This window comes from Lontra canadensis, unplaced genomic scaffold, assembly GCF_010015895.1.
Source record: "Lontra canadensis isolate GAN:19392208 unplaced genomic scaffold, GSC_riverotter_1.0 scaffold30, whole genome shotgun sequence".
In the NCBI taxonomy this organism is placed as follows: domain Eukaryota; kingdom Metazoa; phylum Chordata; class Mammalia; order Carnivora; family Mustelidae; genus Lontra; species Lontra canadensis.
In genome coordinates this window covers 3,547,795-3,565,629 of record NW_022631024.1, presented here as the reverse complement: position 1 = coordinate 3,565,629, position 17,835 = coordinate 3,547,795, and positions in this window count along the sequence as shown.

The following is a 17,835-nucleotide window of genomic DNA, read 5'->3' as shown; positions in this document are numbered from 1 at the left end:
ACCTTATTAGACTAATGGGTGGCATTACTTCCAAGATATGACTTTGATTTAGGCTTCCCGGTTCACAAATCCATACCTAAATTCACAAGTCTATAAGTTGTACACCAAATTTAGAGTCCCCAAATCTTTAAAAATCCTTGTTTATTGGCTTCAGATTAGCTTTCCAGTTAAATGCATTCACTAATTGAATTCTCAACGCAACACCTGAGAGAGACGTGGTACCCATTTTATTCAGGAATAAACCAAGGTTTCTTGGTCTGAGAGATGAAGTTATTTGTCAAGTGTCACACTCAACAAGGTACAGAAATGGGATTCAATTCAGTAATTTAAACACCAATGCCTAAGCTCTGTCTTAGGATCCACAGCCCAGAAACGTGTCTAGAATCCAGTGGAATAGCTCCAAGAAGAATTCATGCCTCTTGATTCTGAGCACTCCTGCTAAAGCAGTACCTTTCTTAGGTTCCCCTAGCACCCCAACTTCCACCAGATGGCTGGACCCAGAACTCCTAGACATCATTTTATGTGTCTGATTCCTAAATGCTCATGCTCTCCCTCTCATTTCTGAAATAAAAGTCAGCTCCAGGTTTTGTGCTATCTGCAGATTTAAAAAGCATTTTAAACCCAATGGACAGCCATTAGAGAGGATTGGGACACCTGTTGAAAGCTGTAAAGCTATCCCACATGAGTTAGTTTTATCTGTAGTGATCATGCTTCATTGTCTTTATCTTCTTTATATTTCACGGTTTTTTTTTTCCTACAAGGACCAATCATATTTAATTACAATGGAAATCTTCCTCCCATCCTTGTCCTCATCATACATGTGCATTTTTAATGGAGCTTCTAGAATAAACATGTTTCAAAGACAATCCCTGGCTCCAAAGACTATGACATCCTTAACAAGTCCTTCCAACTTTTAAGCCGCACATGGAATTCCCAACTGTCCAGTGATTTAACTTGTCAGATTGCTGGAATCAAGTCACTCATACATATTACCCCTTGACCTCCAACTGGCAGTCATAGCCTTCCCTTTGGCAAAGAATGACACTTCTCCTTGACAATCCACACTGTCTGCTCACCGTTTGCGCACAGCTGTGGCAGCTGAAAGCAGCTGGCACGCAACATATGGAATTTAGTTTCCTAATATTTACATAGATGGAAACTGTTTTTGCTCCAGACTTCAGACGATCCTTTGCATTAGACCTGCAGGCAAAAGTTTTCAGACAATTTCATGCCCACCTCCTATACCCCCCTGCTGCAATCTCATTCATGAGAATCAGAATGTAACCTAATTGTGCTTCGGCATGTTCGAAGATTAAGAGTCCTTTATCTATTGGCTTTGCTGTGATGTTGGTTTATATTGGTCCTGTTTGCAACTGGGAAACTCAGGGTTTTAAAATATATATGTTTCTTTGGAATTTTCTTAAATTTTAAATTTCAGAATGGTTTGAGATTTATAGAACATGAAGATACTATGGGGTTGCCTTATACCCCATGTCCAGTTTCTCCTATTATTAATATCTGACATGGGTATGATACAGTTGTTATAATTAATGAACCAATATTGACATACTAAGATTGACTAGAATCCATGCTTTGTTTTGTTTTTTTTTTTTATTGAAGTATAATTAACATAGTTTTAGGTGTACAATAGTCTTCAACAGTCTATACATTTCTCAGTGCTCATCCCAATAAATACTCTTCATCCCTGTCACCTGTTTCACCCTTCCCCCACCTACCTCCACTCTGGTGAGCACTAATTTGTTCTATTTGAGTCTGCTGTTCTGTTTGTTGCTTATTGGTTTGTTTTGTTTCTTAAATTCCACATGACTGAGAGCATATATCTTTCTCTTACTGACTAACTTCACCTAGCATTATACTCTCTAGATCCATCCCTGTTGTGAATGGCAAGATTTTATTCTTTTTCATGGCTGAGTAATATCTCTCTGTGTGTATATGGGTGTTTGTTCTTTATGTGTTCATATGGGTGGACACTTGCGTTGTTTCCATATCCTGACTATTATAAATAACGCAGTCATAAAGATAGGGGTGTATATATCTTTTTGAATCAGTATTTTCATTTTCTTTGGGAAAATACTCAGATATGGGATTGCTGGGCCATCTGGTAGTTGAATTTTTCATTTTTTTGGAATGTTTTCCATACCATACTCAAGAGTGGCTGCACCAGCTTGCATCCCCACCAATAGTGCACTGGGGTTCCTTTTTCTCCACATCCTTGCCAACACTTGTTCTTTTAAAGAACATCTTTATTTAAATTTTCTTAGATTGTACCTAATATACTTTTCTTTCTTTTTTCTTTTTTTAGTATTTATGCCTCCATTTTATTGTTTTTAAGAATTAAACTGCCACCTCAGTAGTCTTAAGAGCAATATAATGAAGCATACATACATTTAATTTAGACTTATGTCCATCATAGCTTCAAAGGCTTCCCTGAAATAAGGCTGGGATTCACATCTTTTTCCTTAAGGAAAGAAACACTAACAGTAATTTTGTTATCCTTCTACCCACCTACCCTCATTCAAACAATAACTGGATGAATTCAAGTCTAACACCATTTTAAAATTTCGTCTGCTACAACACATTCATCTGATCTGACTCCCTGCATAACACATATTTTTTAAACCTAACTGAAAAGAAATCATTTTTAAAGTCTATGAGAATTCTCTTAAACATGTGGAAGTTTATCATGGTACTAATTGTTTTGTCCAATACATAGGCTAAGTGGTTTCATACCACGTTCAGCTCTAGTGAATTTCAGTAAAAACAGGAGAGCTCCTTAGAGATAGTTGAAAAGCTCTGAAGTGAATTTGGCTATTTTCTTATCACAAGAAACAAAGAATGGTATTGGGTTTTCAACAGTAATATTTTAACAGCTCCTAAACAGGGGCATGAAAAGGAATCAAGTTTGCACCAGTCCAAGTACCTACAGTAATATGTGAATTTAGAGCTGAAGGTTGAGAGGATATCAATGATCATTTCAACCTTGACCAGCTGGAAATAACGAATATGCTTTTTTTTTTTTTTTTTTAAGTTAATGGAGTGATTTTTCACATCTAGCAATTTGAGAGTCCAGTGTTAATGCAATAGATGTAGTGAGAAATTCTTGTTACTAGAAGCATGGGAGTGAAGTATGAACTAGTGTGAAATGGTGGTGGTGAGTGCTTCTATCGTATTACTGTAGGTACTTGGACTGGTGCAAACTTGATTCCTAATATACTTTTCTGTTCCAGGATCTCACCCAGGATACTGTGTTACATTTAGTGATTTTGTCTCCTTAGGTTCCTCTTGGCTTTCACAGTTTCTTTCTTTCTTTTTTTTTTTTTTTAAAGATTTTATTTATTTATTTGACAGACCAAGATCACAAGTAGGCAGAGAGGCAGGCAGAGAGAGAGGAAGGGAAGCAGGCTCCCCGCTGAGCAGGGAGCCAGATGTGGGTCTCAATCCCAGGACCCTGAGATCATGACCTGAGCCGAAGGCAGAGGCTTTAACCCACTGAGCCACCCAGGCGCCCCAGCTTTCACAGTTTCTTACACTCTATTCATTCATTCACTCTATTTTTGATGACATTGACAGTTTCAAGGAGTCTTGGTATTTTGTAGAACGTTCCTTGTTTGGGATTTATCAGATTTTTTTTTTTTTTTTCTCATGATAAGACACTGAGCTTGTATATTTTGGAGAGAAAAATCATAGCGGTAAGTTGCCCGTTCCATCCCATCATATTAAGGGCATGTGCTATCAACATGATATCAGTACTCATATTGACTTTGAACACCAAGCTGAAGCAGTGTTTGCGGGGTTTCTCCACTGTGAATGTACTCTTTGTTTACTCTCTCCATACTGTTCTCATTGGGAAGAAAGTTTAGAAAGTGGGAATTAGGGTCTACCTCCTTGAGGGCCGAGTGATCTACTTAAATTATTTGAAATTCTCCTTCATGGAAGATTTGTCTCTTCTCCCTAATTTACTGATTTAGCAACTATTTATCTGCATCAGTATGGGCCATGGCTATTCATATTTTATTTTAAATTTCATGGATATTTATTTTATATTTAGGGTTATAATCCAGTACCACTCTGTTTTGTTGCTCAAATTGTTCCATCTCTACCATCGGGGGCTCTTTCATCTGGCTTCTGTGCCCCTTGGACATCCTGTCACCATTCTGGCATTTGTCTGCTTGCTTATTTATTGAACATTTCCTTACTTTCCAGCACTAACAAATGTTCCAGTTCATCTTGTATATTTCCTCTCCTGTCCTATAATCAGCTGTAATTTCCCTTGGGAATTTTGAAATGACTTAGTTTTGGTGGGGAATCTCACTGGTATATAGGAGTCATGGGTAGCAACACCAGCTAGTGAGAGAGACAGGCATAGCGTTATGATTTTGATGGTTTAATATTAAAAATTTTGTGCATTTATTCAGCAAATATTTTTTGAACACTGCTATGTTGCAAGAAGTGAGATAATTAGAGGTTGGGGATACAGAAGGTTCTAAGACCCAGTGCCTACTCTCTGAGAGCTCCCAGTCTAAGGAAGGAAGCAAACAAAGAAGCAGACAACCACACCACACTGAGCAGGAGCTGTGGTGGGTGTAGGTCATCCAAGGATTAGAGGGGAGGACTGAAGAGTCACCTAATCTAGACTGAAAAGAGTTTCTTACAGGTAAATCTGCCAAACAACTTGAGGAATTTACATCCTTAGTAAGCTGTTTAGGCCTCTTGATCTAATAAAGTTTGAGATTTTTTTTTCCCCCCCAAAGTATGCATACATCTTCGAGGATCTTCTCTCTTTTAATTTAATTTGGGTGGTTGCTTTCTTTTGGGAGATATGGTCAGTTAGAAGAATCTGTAACTGTCTCTCATCTCACCATTAAAGAAGAGGCAGATTTCTTCGGTCCTCAACTCAGGAAGGGGCTTACTGATAACTGCTCTTACAATCTGCTCCGGAGGCACTCTGGAGTTTAGAGATACAGTCGCTCTCAAACCTTTAGGTGGCTGCAGCAAATGAGTGGCTACTCAAGTTAAGGACTGTATATGTTTTTCCAATCTCTGGGTATCTAAAAGAGCATCATTTTGGTATGTGTTTAGTCAGACTATATTTAACAAAGATGGTTGCAATAATCTCTCCCATTCTGCAAATTAAAATCTCTTTTGCAGTGTAACTGTGACACTTCTCAGATTAACTGGTGAGCCTATGTTCTCTCCCCTTGAACCTGAGTGGCATGTCACTGTGACAGAGGTGACATTTGTAATGTCAGAGGCTAGGACACAGAAGGCAAGTTCCCTTGCAGCTAACAAGCCCTCCTTTAAGATTTTTACTCTTGATATCCAGTTGCCATATTGGGAGGATGCGTAAATTAGCCCATGAGGAGAGAGCACGTGGAGAGGCCATTAGTAGGGGTTGTGCCTGACAACCCATCTGAGGTCCTGGCTGACAAACGCAACACAGCATCAAATGCAAGATCTAGGAGTGAAGATGTCTCCAGATTTGTTCAGACTCCGGATATCATAGAGCAGAGACAGGTCATTCTCCCTTTGCTCTGTCCCACAGAATTCATGAGTATAATAAAATTTTTGTTTTATGCCACTATTTTTGTGTGGAGGGATGGGGGAGGAGGTTGTTATTATGCAGTAATAGGAACCAAAATAGAAATAGCCACCCTCTCGGCACTCCCAGCATGTGGCCCTGGATATGGGGAAGTATTCCTGGTCTGCAGAAAAGCCTAGAATTCTCTCTTATGGGCTCTTCTGCTGCCTGGTTCTATCTGGTGTGTGAGCTTATGCTACTTGTTCGATGTCTGCCCCTCTCCTAGGTCATATTCAAGAGGAGGAAATTGTGTTTCCTCACTCACTTCTATACATTCAGAAATTTAGTAGATACTCATTAACTATTTGTTGGAGGAAATGAATGCAAGGAGGTATGGTTAGATGAATACGATTTTCTTTGGGCATTCCTGGAGATACAGAAGAACAGGGCCTTGCTTTATAATTAAGTAAAGCAGAAAATGTATGTATTTCTATCAAACTGTGAATAAATAATATTCCCACATTATTTCCTTACCTGAGACTTTTCAGGTTGTTTTGTCTATCTATTACTATGTAACAACTCATCCTAAAACTGAGTGGTTTAAAACAACAAATATTTGATCATGATTCTGAGTTTGGTTTGGCTGAGTGATTCTTTTGTATCACTTGGTAGTGGCTGGGGTTGGTCCAAAATGGCCTCACTCGCACAGCTGGCAGTTGGTGCTGATGGCTGGCTAGAAGCTCATCTGGGGCTACCGGCCAAGGCTCATGGTTTTCCTTCATGTGAGTTGCGATATGTGACCAATTACGCTTCTTCATAGCAAATACACAGCATCAATTTTATTGGTCAAATTCAAGAGCCAGTTCAGATGTAAATGGAATGACGTGAATACTACCTCTTCATGAGGGAATGGCAAGTTTATACTACAAGATAGAATTTGGGGTGATTGATATTTTTGTGACCAGAGGGTATCTGATTGGTTGATTATGTATTAATTTACATTTAGATTACTGCTTTAATTCCCAGAAATTCTTATTCTCTGATTATGCATAAAAACAACATACATCCTACCAACTCCTTTGAGTACCATGTTAAACTTCAAGTCAGAAAAACAGTTTGAGTTCTGGATCTATCACGTAACTACTATCTTTCTCAGGCTTATTACTTAACCTCCTGAAGCAGGTGATCTATTTTATAAAATGATATCAGATATCCCAATCGTCTTATTCCCAATAAGATAAAGCAGTTATCATAAAAGTGCTTTGAATTCTGATAAAATACAATAATAACAGATACTGATGGTTCTATGCTTCCTATATGCTTGGCACTGCACCATACACCATGCATACATTAGCTCTTTTAATCCTCACACCTGAAGCTTCAGAATTAGTAGTCCCACGTGAGCCAGTTCAAGGTCAGACCACTAGCAACTGGTGATCTTGGGTATTCAAACTCAGAACTGCTTCCAAAACTCATGATTCAAAGGAAGAACAACCCCTTACCTTTCAGCAACTCATGCTCTTAGGTAATATGCATACTTGCAAATAATATAGCTGATAGGAAACTTCTATCTAGAATATACAAAGATCTCTTAAAACTCAAGAGTAAATAGACAACCCGAATTTTTAAAAATGGGCAAGGATTCTGAACAGCATTTCTCCAAAGAAGATGTACAATAGCAACTAAGCAACATGAAAAGATCCTTGATGTCATTAGCCATTAGAGAAAGACACGTCACATTTATTTACCAGTTCATGGTTACCAGCATGGCTAAAATAAAAGAGACAATAAGTGTTGGTGAGGATGTGGAGAAATTGGAGGCTGCATGCATTGCTGGTGGAAGTACAAAATGGTGCAACATCTTTGAAAAACAGTCTAGCAGCATCTCAGGAAGTAAAACAGAGTTACTGTATGACCCAGAAACTCAAGTCCTAGCTATATATGCAAGAGAAACAAACACATTTGACCATAAAAAACCTTGTACACAAATGACCACTGCAACATTATTCATAGTAGCCAGAAAGTAGAAGACACTCAAATGTCCATCAACTAACAAATGGATAAATAAAATAGGATAGAGCTAAACAATGGAACATCATTCGGCCATAAAATACTGAATGAGGGGGTGCCTGGGTGGCTCAGATGGTTAAGCATCTGCCTTCAGCTCAGGTCATAATCCTGAGGTCCTCAGATCGAGCCCTGCCTCAGGCTCCTGGCTCAGAGAGAAGCCTGCTTCTCCCTTCTCCCTCTACTGCTCCCCCAGCTTGTGCTCTCTCGCTCTGTCAAATAAATAAAATCTTAAAAGACAAAAATAAAAACAAAAACAGAATGAGGTACTGACAGATGCTACAACATGAACCATTAAAACAGTAGAGTAAATGAAAGAAACCAGTCACAAAAGACCACATATTGTATGATTCTGTTTTAGGGAAACCTCTGGAATAGGCCAATCTGTAAAGACAGAAACCAAATTAGTGGTTGTGGGGAACTAACTGCTAATGGGCACAGAGTTTCTTCTCAGGATGATGAAATATTCTAACGCAGATTGTGGTGTTGGTTACATAGGTCTGCAAATATACTAGAAGCCAGCAAATTTTCATTTTAAATAGGTAGATTGTATGGCATATGAATTATATATCAACAATCCTATTAAAAATGATACTAGCAGAATATATGCCATTGACTCTTTCTCAGGCACTATTCTAAGCTCTTTTTTTTTTTAAGGTTTTATTTATTTATTTGATACAGAGAGAGATCACAAGTAGGCAGAGAGGCAGGCAGAGAGAAAGGGGAAGCAGGCTCCCTGCTGAGCAGAAAGCCTGATGTGGGACTCGATCCCAGGACCCTGAGATCATGATCTGAGCTGAAGGCAGAGGCTTAACCCACGGAGCCACCCAGGTGCCCTTAAGCTCTATCTTACCTAATAAGACAGTAATTTATTTAATCTTCATTACAACCCTGTTATGTAGCCATATTATTTTCTCTTAAAAGATAAAGGATGGCAGATTAGATAATTTTCCCAAGATTATACAAGGTATGGTAGGACTGAGATTCTAATCTTGATAGATTGCAGTCTCATCCCTAAGCTTAATTCTTGTGCTACATCACCTCTTATCAATTATCAAATACATGTCATACCTCAGTGTTTCTTCCTTCCCCCCACTTCCCTTCTGCTTTGGTTATACACTTTCTCCTGCCAAAGGATATGTTTTTATTTATGGGAGTGTCCGTGTCATTCTGAAAACCTGTCTTAAGTACCCATGTGCATTCCCTCCTCCTAAGAAAAAGGAAAAGGGAAAAGAAAACGAAAAGGAAAGTTAAATTCAGCAGCTATAAACTAATACCTCCTTTGGGGCAGGTTAGACTATATGCTTTTTTATTTCTCTTCAGGGATCCAGACAACATTCTAGGATGGGAAATGTGTGGAGGTGATACCCTCATGTTGTTTAAGACAAAAGGTGGTCCATGCCTTCCAATCCAGAATCTGAAACATGGCTCCATCTTTGCTAACTGCCTGATCGCAGACTAGTTATTTTACCTCCCTGAACCTAAGTTCTCTCATCTTTAAACCGGGAAGGCAGGCAGTACCTAGCTTGGGGAGATGCTGTGGGAGCTCCGCGGTGAGAATTAATAGGTGCCCAGGGCTTGGGGTGCCGTGCATGCTCCGTATACAGGACCCATAGGCCATATTCACCCTCGCAGCTCACTAGCATGTCACCTTTCCCAGCACAGTTAGCAGAGCAGGCAAGAGTCCTCTTCAAGCCCAGAAAGCTCTTTTTTTTTTTTTTTTTTTTTTTTCCAGCCTGAGAGGTTCTCTCCAAATGACCAACTTAAACCAAATTGAAAACCTGGGGCCAAAAACACGCAAGGCGCGGGGAGAGCGAGTGCGAGTGCATAACGGCAGTTGGCTCGGCTTCCCAGCTCCTCCAGAGAAATCAGAGCGGCTAAGATGTTTTAAATCCCCAGCCAGAACCCCTGATTTAATTTGATTTTATAGTTCCAGGGAATTGCCTTGTTGTGGTTTCCTTATATCACATACAGAGCTCGCCGCTCCCCCCTGTGGAGAGGGGAGCCAGTCGGAGTAAACGTGAGCTGGCGCAGCACTCAGCCCCGGACTCAGCCTCAGCCCCAGACCCGGACTCAGCCCCGGACCCGGACTCAGCCTTGGACTCGGACTGCTCTCCACCCGCAGCGGCTTCTGTGCCCCAGGTCCCGGGAAACACGACATGGATTCAGCAGGGAGGCTTCACACTCTCCCAGAAGGAGCCTGAACTTGGGTTTGCCTGCTGATTCCGTGGCCTCATGTAACCGTCAAGTGTCATGTGTAAGGCTCCATCCCTATACGTGTAACCTGGAAATAATCCACACTCTCAGGATTGGCATGAGGCTGTGCGAACTGGTGGACAACATTTAGTGACCCTTCAATCCGAGGTGTTCAGCGTCCACCAGGAAGCAGAAGCAGGCAGATAGCACGCAGAGGGCGCTGGCGTCCTTGCTACTCTGGGCACACAGAAGTAAGTGAGCAGAAGAAAAATGTTTCTTCTTTCTTGGCCTTGCTTGAGATGTCTAGTTCATTCTACACTTAGCTTCGGAATCCTAGACTATCAGAGAGGGAAGGATGAGGAGAGAGGCTATGTAGCCCTACCCACTCATTTAACAGCTAGAGAGACAGAGGCTCAGAGAGGGAAACTGACCTGCTGGAGAACACACAGCAAGTGAGTTGCAGAGCCTGGATTTGATATTGGCATTTCTTTCCCTATGTCTGATTGCTTCTGGGAAATCATTTGGGACAAATTCAAAGAGAGGCATGATTGCAGGGGCTGTAAAGGACAAGAAGTATCCAGGACAGAATGCCTTCATTTGGCCAGAGGAAGTGTGAAGGTGGGGCAAGACAGCCTGCCAAGGTCCTCCTGGGACTTACTAGGGTTTATGCTTTAGCCTGAAGGCAGTGGGGAGCCATGCTTACCGGAATATCAACGACTTAAGGACAGAATTCTAGTCCACATTATTTTTGTGAACCACTTTCTGGCATGTAACATCTGGCACATAGTAGGAGTTGAGAAGGGATTGCTTGATGATCCCCGATTTCCAAATCTGGGAGCCAGCATGGCTAGAAGAAACTTCCAAAAGCCTTTGGAGCTTGCTCCAGTCGAAGAAATCTTGCAATGCATCAGCAATCATTCACTTTTCTAAGAATTCTTGAACATGGGAAAGTAAGTGGAGAAAAAGCCTTCAGATGGCTTCCATCGGAAATGACATGCCCCTCTTTGCCCACTGAGCTGGTAATAAGTAACCTTTCCCAATAGCTAGTATATGGAGCATGACCCTGCATAATGCTGGTTCCAGTGAGTGAAGCAAGCAGAGGCTGCATAAACAAAAATTAATAGTCAAAGAGACGCTCCGTCTGGCACCCACCACAGCTTCAACTTTGACCCTGAACGTTCTTGTGTTCCACTGTTTTGGGGCATCAATACAGGGGTATCTAGTGACATGCTGACCTCTGATCATCCTCACTGTCTTTCTAACTTGGCAATAGGCCCTTTAAAAGAAGGAATTAGGGTTATGAGGACTGGGTTTGGGAGTGAATTAGTAGCCCTGGGATGTCTAAGGGACTAATGGGCATTCCCAAGTGTGGATGCATCATTTCTTCAAATGGGGGATTTGTTACTGGGGAGTGTAACCGATTTGAACTAAGACAGCACTAGCTAAAGATAGAAAAAAGACCTTGAGCCTCATGAAGGATGCTTTCATAAGGGAAGGGGGAAGAGCTCAAGACTCAGGTACGGGGCACTGAGCTAGGTGTTTGGTCATTATAACATCCACAACATGAGAATTATCGTCACCCCCATTTGGGAGGCAGGCACCCAAGGTTCAGAGAGATAAGGCTGCATGGATGTAAGAACCATGTCTGTTTCTGGGCTGTATGCCTGGTGTAGAGTAAGTCTGCTTAATGGCTTTCCCACAGTCATAAAGCTGGCAAGTTAGAACACAGACAATTGAATGATGGTCTGTGGGCATGTACAGGAGGCCATGTGTGTAGAAAGTCCCAGCTTGGGTGACATCACCCCTTTATTAATGAACTTTCAATACCTTTCTATTTTACAAGGCCTTCTCCTACCTGGTCCTTGCTGATCTCACCAACCTCACCCCTGTCCTCTCTCCTTTTCATCTCCTGGCCTCCAGTTCCACTGGTCTTTGTTTCTGTCCCTCCAGCATGCTGGGTTTGTTCCTCTTGCTTCTGCTGTTCTCCAGGCCTGAAATAATCTTCTACTATCTCAGCACTGCTCGCTCTTCTCATTTTTCTGGCTCCATCTCAAATGACATTTCTTCAAAGAAGCCTGCTTTGACAACCTGATTCAGCCCTGCTATCCGGCTACTCGCTGTTACGTTACTCTATTTTTGCACTCTTTGTTCCTACCTGAAATGAACTCCTTTGCTTTTGTATTTGCCCACTGTTTGTCAGACCCCTCTTGGAATGCCAGTTCCACGAGAGCAGGAACTTTGCCTCTTTATCCACTGTGGTATTTCCAGCATCTAGAGCAATCACTGGCCTACAGCAGATGTCTGATAAATACCTATTTAACAAGCAACTTAGAGAATAAATGAACAAACGGCCAACTATTGCCTTTAAGTTCCCAAACCCCAGGCCCCAGATTTATTTATTTATTTTTTTGACTGTTTTCTGCATTAGGTCTTAACTAGGATCATCCATCTTTGCCCCTCTCCCCAATCCCAGCCTTTTCTGTAATGGACAGCATTTCACTCAGCAAACATTCCCCTTCCTGTTTCTGACTAGGATCCTGGCTTCAACGTGCCTCCCTTATCCTCTGTCCTGGCAATTCCTGACTCCTTATACTTTCTCCAATGAACCACATCGAGCCTTGCCTTTGCCCTTGCTGTCCCCCAACCTGCACCATCCTGTCTTCCCAGCAGCCACTCCATCCTTCCCACTATGCAAACCCTGTAGAACCCACCGTGCTCAGCCCAAATATACGGTCTCTGGGAAGACTTCCCTCCCCTTCCTGGATGGTATGTCCCCCTGCGCTCCTGGAGGACCTGTTCCACAACTGCATTGTAGCATTCATCCTACAATGGAATTATGCTTTCCTGTCAGGTAACCAAGGGCAGAATGGAAGAAAATTTCACCTCTATCACAATGCCAGCTGGAGTACAAAGGTTGAGCACAAGAAGGCTGTTCCGCAACCAGGTGTGAATGAATGGAGGGAGTAAATAAATGTGAAAGAATGAATGAATGGATTCTTACGAAAATATATCTGTGACTGTCTGACCCAGGATTTTATTTTATTTGGTTCTTTTTTTAGCAGAACCCTCACTGTCCTTATAAAGTTTTAAAAAAATAAATAGTGGCATTCACACAAACAGAAAACCAAAAAGACACAGTGACAACGGGAAGATACCCACGTGGTGAGCTTTTTAGGTTGGGTCTAGTCTCGAGTGAAGGTTAACAGGCAGGAGCACAGAAGAGCAAAACAGACCCAGGAGCAAGACTCAAGTCTAGGTGCAGGAACAAGGAGGGACCCAAGATCACAGCAACATATCCTCAGATGAGTCCCAAGATAAAATCGTTGAACTTTTGGGGTAGTCTGGTGGTATATGGAAGGCCCAAAGTGAAGACAGGGCTGCCGGATGCTCATGCTGACAGCCTGTCACTATTTCTATGACACTGGGCGACTCATATGCCCTTTCGGTTTCCTCTCTGTGAAGCCTATTTCCCATTGCCCAATGAAGGATCATTATAGGACCTAATTCAGTGCTGACATGAAGTAATTGCTCAATAAAGCACTATTGCCTTCACCACACAATGAACCAGATTGTCTCCAGATCTGGAGTAGGGCTGTCCCCACGTGTAGGTTAAGAGGTTATTACATTTTCCAACCATGAATTAGCAAGAATTCTGGTTTGGTCAGATGAACCTCTGGCTTTATATATAATAAATATTGGGTTACATATAATGTGTGTATCCCAACTCTAGTTCTGTGACTTTTAATAGTTCTCTTGTCCCAGTAGTATGCCTGATGTGGTGAGGTTACAGAGAGATCCGCAATTTCTCAAAAATCAAACAAAAAAACACCAATTATCCACATAAAACGCGTCATACCCTTTGGACCGTGCATTTCTGTTTCTAGGCATTTATCCAAAGGAAATAACCAGAGAACTCATGTACAATGATGTTCATCTCAGCATTGTTTATTACAGTGAAAAATTAGAAACATCTGAAACCCTTCACAATAGAGATCTGGCTAAGTTAATTACATCTCAGACATTCAATGGAATACCACGCACACATCAAAAAAAACTGTGTTCCCTAAAAGTATTTAATGACTTGGAAACAAGTTCAAGGCATATTGTTCGAGGAAGAAAGCAGATAACAAAATGGTATGTTCGGTATATTTCCAGTTTGGCAAAAATAAGAATTGTGAAGGAAACAATAATAAGATGAAATAATACCAGGGGTAGTATTAGTAGTGGTTAGGAACACAGGCTGTGGATTTAGACCCCCTGAGTTCGAATCCCAGCTCTACCACTTGCCTGCTATGTGATTTTGCAAATTATTTTACTTCTCTTTGTCTCAATTTCCTCATCAGTAAAACAGGGACAACATTTGTACCTACCCGATGATTAAAATGAGCTTCGATGTACGGCTTTAGAACAGTATCTGATACAGAGCAAATGTTATAGAAGTGTTGGCTATTCATTTTATTTTCTTAAAAAGTGATGTAATTCACATTATTTTTAAGAAAAAGTTAAAACAAACAAGAAGATTAATATCTATGCAAATACCATTCAGCTAATAATTGCTTAAATTGGGATTGAACCTAAGCTCCCCCAACAGCTCCAGAATGTGGGCACCTAACAATTTTGTAATTCAGGAAAAGCAACATCAGCCATGGGTTTCACATATTTTCAGGATGAAGGGTACTTCTTCCTTTGCTTTTTGTGACTTTCTGGATTTTCCAAAGTTTTAATAAGGAATACACACTGCTCTTGTAACCAGAAAAATGTTATTATCTATACGCTACATTTCAAGTTATTTCAAACAAAGCAAAACTTCCCACACTCACTTGCTTTCCCCATCAGTCAATTAGCCAATCACTTTATTTCTGCACCATGACTGGTAGAGCCTCATGGAGCTGCTTGAAATCGTACAGGGTGTCAAATTCATGGTCACAGAAAACAGGTCACGGGCACCCTCCTGGGGTGACACAGTATTCCAGAATCAGTGTGAGCTCGAGAGTCAGACAGAACCGAATTCGAATCTTGAAACTATCAGCTACAGGCCCATGGAAGAATTTCTCAACTACCGGGACTCTCTATTTCCTCTGCGATGAAACAAGAGAACATCTCCCCATGATGCCGGACTCCGTGAGAGCTCTGTTTGAAGAGTTCATCAATGCTCCAGGTACACTGTAAGCATTCAGGTTCTTAAGGTCATAAGGTTGATTACTGAATTTTTAACTGTCTTTTAGAGCCACTGAATCGCCCTACACTGCCATGAGGATAGGAGACTGCTAATTCCTAAATAACAACCTTAAATGGGGCAATAAACGCAAAACCACTAACTTCTAGTTGGGGAGAACGAGCACCAGAAAGCCCACTGTGACCTATTTCCAGGTTAGAGGACAATTTTGCCATTCCTGTTGAGTGTGTATCCCCCCGACCCCACCTTTAAAGAACAAATATAATAGAAAATGAAGCTTTTATGAGATGTTAAATATACGTCACAAATGAAATCCTTCCTGCCTGTTGCTGGTTTGAAAATGGGTTTGAAAGCATTCCTTACATCCAGATTGGATTACTCTCACTTTTACTCTGCAATACCGCCAGTATTTTTTTTTTTTTTTAATGATTATTATTACTAGAACTTCTTCTGGGTCCAGAACATGGCAATCGGAATTATCTCTGGCAATTCTGCAGCTCAGTCCTCTCACCGGCCCCTAAATCTCGACAAGAGTTCTGAATTTCAGCCAGAATTGATTGGAAAATTGGCCTTATAATTCACAAGGGTTCAGATTTGAGATCAGTTAACACCAGACTTCTGGAAACATTGGCTGCCCCCCTTGGGCCAATGAGTGGTGAGGTTTTTCTCCTTGAAAATAGAGCTGAAAGTCATGCCTTTCTTCCTCACTCCTAGTTATGCAGATGGCATCCTAGGAAGAGCTCTGAGAGGGAGGGTCGCATGCTGTCTTTGTGCAGGCTCTACACCGAACAAGACACTTGTTCCAACGGAAGGGGATCTCTGGACCCGCATTCTCAATTTACCTATGATAAAGTTGAGTCCCAGAAAGGAGGTGGGATCTATTGGGGTTATACTAGGAATTATGGAAGACTACAATGTGTATCTCCTAAATCTTAGGCTATGGTTGTTTTTTCTCTACATTGCCATGCCTCGTTAATGAAAGTCTTTGACACCATTGCAAGTGGTGGGTCATCTATGGATTGACTAACCAAACCTTATCTTAAACATGGCCTGGATCTTGGCAGCATACAGCCCATCCATTTAATCAACAGGACAACAACATACCTTTACCCTCTTTCAAATTTTGTCCTCCTCATGAACTCTTTTGGTCCCTCGCTGAGCCATTTTGCCATGTAGAACAAAAATATGAATGCCTTTTAGAAATTGCAAGCCTGCTTTGGAATGTGCGTTCCCTGTTCCAGTTGGACTGACTTCTGAACGTAGAACTATTAAAAATCAGAATACTGCTTTCCTGGAAGTGGGAGAAACATATGAGAAGATGCATGCAGGCCATTTCCTGTAATGCAGGCTCCGACCCATCCTCCCGTCAGCCTTCCAAATCCTGCAGCCATTTCTGACATTAGGGCTGACCATCTGAGAAGAGCACTTATTTGGAACTGCGGTTTGAGGCTATAAGAACTAGGTAGCAGGGGCTTCATCCAAACTGGACATCTCACACACACCGAGAGACCATTTAATTGAGCGATCAATAAGATCACAAAGAAAGCCTAGGAGGTCACTAGCATCACTGTGGGATGTAGTAAAATGTGACAGAAGGAAAACCTGAAGAGCGCCATGTCAAGGGTCCAATCGATCACTGCTAACTTTTGTCTGTGTCAGATTTAAGAACACTGGACATCTGTGCCAGAAAGAGGCAAAGGCAGTTATGCAAACCATCCAGCTGCTTCCCAGAACCCAAAAGTTCAGTGAGGATCATCTGTAAAGAATACACAGGAGACAGCCAGTGAAGGCACTCAACAACGCTACTCATAAAGGTTCACAAACAAACAGATTTCCACGTCGGCAAGCCAAGTCCCAAATGTTGCGTACAGCTGGGTAAATTTGACCTTCCAAGTGTTTGTTCTTCTTTGTCACCCATTTTAAAAACAAGAGCCCCCACCCAGGATTCCATGGAGGAAATGTTAGCATGCCAGGTTGGTTAAGGGGTCGGGAGCTAAGTTAGAATGTGCTGGTTGAAATCCCATTCCTGCGACCTCCTAACTGCATGACTTTGGACAAGTGGCTTAGCTGTTCCAGGCCTTGATCTCCCATCTGTAAAATGGGGGCAATGTCTGTGCCTGGCACACAGGGTGTGGGGAGGATTAAACGTTCTCATCTATCTATAGTACCCAGCACAGTGACCAGCATACAGTAAGGGCTCTGTAAATGTCAGGTTATTTTGAAATAATAAATTATTCTGAAAATACAACACCACATTCAGCATACAGCCATGGAGAAGGTAGCCAGGAGGGGAGTCGGAGAAAAGCAAAGATTGCTCAGCCTAATCATTAGAACTGCTACCCCTTATTGAAAGCTTATGAGGTGCCTGGTGCTATGTCAAATACTTCGTGAATATCTTCTTGTTTAATCACCAAGGAATATTAAAAGATAAATACTATCCCCCTTTTTCATACAAGCAACCAGAGCAGAGCAAAGTGAAGTAATTGACCTGGAATAAGACATTTTAAAAAACAGACGCAAATGGGGGACCTTCTGACACTACTACTTTGGCTCTTCTGAAGTGTCTGATCATCTCTGAGTCCCCTGAGACAGTCTGGTACAATTCTGGCGCGGCACACAGTGAACCACCTGCAGATGGTGGGAGAAATCCGTCACCCTGCAGCAGCATGGTCGGGTACTGCTCGGTGGGATCCCACCACACGCATCCCATCACCCCAGGCACTTTCACGGGAATGGGGAGGGGATGGAAGTTTCTGTACGTCCATCTACTTGCAGAAAGGCAGAACGGAGCAAACACATGGGCCACGCTAAGACAAATGGTCTCCTGTTTCCTGAAGTTCCCTTTCCGTTGAGGCAC